Here is a 4,816-nt window from a genome sequence, read left to right as displayed (position 1 = left end):
TACAGTTCCCATGTTTTATTTACCGGTATTTAAAGTGTTACTAAACCCTGGACTCTGCATTCACTATATCTGATCTCCCGGGACTCTTATTCACTATATCTGATCTCCCCGGACCCTGCATTCACTATATCTGATCTCCCCGGACTCTGCATTCACTATATCTGATCTCCCGGGACTCTGCATTCACTATATCTGATCTCCCCGGACTCTGCATTCACTATATCTGATCTCCCGGGACTCTGCATTCACTATATCTGGTCTCCCCGGACCCTGCATTCACTATATCTGATCTCTCCGGACTCTGCATTCACTATATCTGATCTCCCCGGACCTTGCATTCACTATATCTGGTCTCCCCGGACCCTGCATTCACTGTATCCGTTCTCCCCGGACCCCGCATTCACTGTGTCCGTTCTCCCCGGACCCCGCATTCACTGTATCCGCTCTCCCCGGACCCCGCATTCACTATATCCGCTCTCCCGGACCCCGCATTCACTATATCCGCTCTCCCAGACCCCGCATTCACTATATCCGCTCTCCCCGGACCCCGCATTCACTATATCCGCGCACCCCGCATTCCCTATATCCGCTCTCCCCGGACCCCGCATTCCCTATATCCGGTCTCCCCGGACCCCGCATTCCCTATATCCGGTCTCCCCGGACCCCTCATTCACTATATCCGGTAACCCCGGACCCTGCATTCACTATATCCGGTCTCCCCGGACCCTGCATTCACTATATCCGGTCTCCATGGACCCTGCATTCACTATATCCGCTCTCCCCGGACCCTGCATTCACTATATCTGGTCTCCCTGTATCCTGCATTCTCTATATCCGGTCTCCCCTGACCGCACATTCACTATATCTGGTCTTCCCGGACCCTGCATTCACTTGGCTTTTACGTTGCACCCAGCCCTGATTTACTCTGTTATAGAAAACAATTGTTACTGGGCACAATTGTTAAAGGTGGTCAGCCTATTTGCTCATTGTTTGCTGTTTTTGTAGGTTTTTAATTTATTATTTTTAACCTATTTGGATTTGTATTAGTCCATTCCATGATTGCATAATGAGTGGCAGCCTGTGAAGAAGAACATATTCTACAGGCACAGCATTAGTCCACCATTCAGATCTTTGTTACAAAGTGGTATGTGTTGGTCTTAAGAACAAGGCCTTTTTCAGAAGCATAATGGGGGATTTGATAATACAGTTTATATATATATATATATATATATATATATATATACAGTCATGGCCGAAATTGTTGGCACCCTTGATATTTTTCCTGAAAATCAAGTATTTCACACAAAAAAGGTATTGCATTAACACATGTTTTGCTATACACATGTTTATTCCCTTTGTATGTATTGGAACAAATATAAAACAGAGGCAGAAAAGCAAATATGACATAATGTCACACAAAACCCCAAAAATGGGCTGGACAAAAGTATTGGCACCCTTAACTTAATATTTGGTTGCACACCCTTTGGAAAACATAACTGAAATCAGTCGCTTCCTATAACCATCAATAAGCTTCTGACACCTCTCACCCGGAATTTTGGACCACTCTTCCTTTGCAAACAGCTCCAGGTCTCTCTTATTGGAAGGACACCTTTTCCCAACAGCAATTTTAAGATCTCTCCACAGGTGTTCAATGGGATTTAGATCTGGGCTCATTGCTGGCCACTTCAGAACTCTCCAGCGCTTCTTTGCCATCCATTTCTGAGTGCTTTTTGACGTATGTTTGGGGTCATTGTCCTGCTGGAAGACCCAGGATCTTGGACGCAAACCCAGCTTTCTGACACTGGGCCCTACAGTGCGACCCAAAATCCTTTGGTAATCCTCAGATTTCATGATGCCTTGCACACAGTCAAGGCACCCAGTGCCAGAGGCAGCAAAACAACCCCAAAACATCATTGAACCTCCACCATATTTTACCGTAGGTACTGTGTTTTGTTCTTTGTAGGCCTCATTCCGTTTTCGGTAAACAGTAGAATGATGTGCTTTACCGAAAAGCTCTATCTTGGTCTCATCTGTCCACAAGACGTTTTCCCAGAAGGCTTTTGGCTTACTCAAGTACATTTTGGCAAACTGTAGTCTTGCTTTTTTATGTCTCTGTGTCAGCAGTGGGGTCCTCCTGGGTCTCCTGCCATAGCGTTTCATTTCATTTAAATGTCGACGGATAGTTCGCGCTGACACTGATGCTCCCTGAGCCTGCAGGACAGCTTGAATGTCTTTGGAACATGTTTGGGGCTGCTTATCCACCATCCGGACTATTCTGCGTTGCAATCTTTCATCAATTTTCCTCATCCGTCCACGACCAGGGAGATTAGCTACAGTGCCATGGGTTGCAAACTTCTTGATAATGTTGCGCACTGTGGACAAAGGCAAATCTAGTTCTCTGGAGATGGACTTGTAACCTTGAGATTGTTGATATTTTGCCACAATTTTGGTTCTCAGGTCCTCAGACAGTTCTCGTCTCCTCTTTCTGTTGTCCATGCTTAGTGTGGCACAGACAGACACACAATGCAAAGGTTAAGTGAACGTCTCTCCTTTTTATCTGCTTTCAGGTGTGATTTCTATATTGCCCACACCTGTTACTTGCCCCAGGTGAGTTTACAGGAGCATCACATGCTTGTAACATTCTTATTTATCCGCAGTTGTGAAAGGGTGCCAATACTTTTGTCCAGCCCATTTTTGGAGGTTTGTGTGACATTATGTCGAATTTGCTTTCTTTCCTCCCTTTTTTTGTTTTGTCCCAATACACACAAAGGGAATAAACATGTGTATAGCAAAACATGTGTTAATGCAATACGTTTCGTGAGAAATACATGATTTCCTGGAGAAATATCAAGGGTGCCAACAATTTCGGCCATGACTGTATATATATAAAAAAAAGTTTGTAGATATCTAACTTTTGTACCTGTATGAGCTTGTTGGACATATTGGTCCAAACCCATGACATGGCATTGGCCACCCACTTTGCAGCTATGACAACCCCCACCTAGCCAGGAAGGCTTTTTACAAGATTTTGGAGTGTGTCCATCCAGCCATATAAGGATTTGGGAGGTCTGGTTGGATGTTGGTTGAGAAGACCTGACTCTCAATTCATCTCAAAGCTGTTCAGTAGGTTTGTGCAGGACAGTCAAGTTCCTTCACACCAAACTCAAGCCATGTCTCTATGGAGCTGACTTTTGGTAGATGAACTCCGTAATTTGGAGGGGAGCCCACATACTTTTGACCATATACAGTAGACCAGCCTTTTTTAACCCAATTTAACATAAAGGAATGCTTTAACCTATTCCTGCCTGCCTCTCAATGGGTGGGCTTTAACCTTGAGAGGCCTCCCTTTGTAAACATTTTCTTTGCTGAGAGAGTTCAATCTGCACACTCCCAGCACAGTTACGGGCAGGGACCAGAAAGCTCCCGATGTGTACTTGCGATTGGGAGCTTTTTGATCATGTGACTGCCAGTCAGAGCAGTCACATGATCAGAATGCCTACCACCTCCTGTCCTTTAGAACCTCTTGAAGGGCTGGGGGGGGAGAGGCAGTGAGGGGTTAATTAACTTTATGATTCTAGGGGTCCCTTGCGAATTGTTATAATACAGTTTATGGTACTTTTGCACTAACCGTAAGTTGCAAAATAATGGAAAATTAAAAGAATAAGGAATGTGGTGTACTTAGTGCATTTGACACCCAGGTCTGCTCCCTACCACAAAATTGTTTTTAATAATTATATTAAAATGCAACAAAAATAATAGCCTGGAAAGAGAGTTAGACATTATAAATTGTGGTGTTGCCTGTCTTGGGGGTCAGGGGAAAGGTGGTAATGTACACTGATGGTCAGTGGAAAAGTGCACACTACAATGTTGGTCGTTGGAAGGGCCCCCTTACATTCATGATCATTGCCATGCTCCACTAGACTGGTGGTCAGTGGGAAGAGAGCCCTATAACACTGGTGATAGGTGGGTAGAATGTTCCTTCCCTTGGAGGCCACCAAGAAGAATAGCTTCCTGCTATTCTGTCCCCTCTTACAGATGGCTAAAAAAAATAATTGGTGCCAATGGTAATATGTAAGAGTCCGAAAATGCTCATTAAACTTCTAGCAGCCTCTGGAGGAACCCTAGGGAGCCATGGAACCCTGGTTGAGAGAGACTGGTGGAACTTGTTCCTTTGTGCAGGTTTTTGAGCAATGCGGTTGACTGGAACAGTAAGTGAGGTGGACAGCTTAATTTAGAATATTGAACCTCTGACAGCGGTAGGCTAGACAACAATTAAAATAGGTGCCAGCTAGACCTGTTTAGGAACATTGGATGCCTGGCTCCCATTTGCAAGTTCTGTACTAGGTGCAGCCTGGGAGAGTTCTGGCATTGCCTCCTAAGAAGCAGATAGGCTTTCATAAGGAAGAATGACGTAGCTGGATAATAGACAGAAATGTAAGTGAATCCTTCGCCTTGGCCTTTTCAAAGCATCATAGTTTTAGGTTCAGAACACCCGCTGTTGTGCTGGTAGATCTAGGTAGCTTGTGATGCTCCTTAGAAGTGAGGTATCATTATGGATTCTTTGGAATTCTCTTCCACTCAAGAAAATAGTTAATCTTTCCTCTCCCCTCTTTTGAAACTGGTGGCTACAAGAAAGTATAGGGTAGTTTTATACTTAGAAACCCTATCAATATTTTAGACCTCAAACCAAAACTGTGTCTGCAAAGAGTATGGTTAATGCTTTCCACATGTGCTGCCAATACCTGCTGGTTCAAACCTCTTCTACACCTGTACATATGCAAAAATTCCAGGGGCCCACCGTAAAATCTTTTATAAG

Source organism: Staurois parvus, unplaced genomic scaffold (assembly GCF_062004578.1).
Source record: "Staurois parvus isolate SC_StPar_1 unplaced genomic scaffold, SC_StPar_1.0 ptg000649l, whole genome shotgun sequence".
NCBI classification, from domain to species: domain Eukaryota; kingdom Metazoa; phylum Chordata; class Amphibia; order Anura; family Ranidae; genus Staurois; species Staurois parvus.
This window is presented reverse-complemented; position numbering follows the sequence as displayed.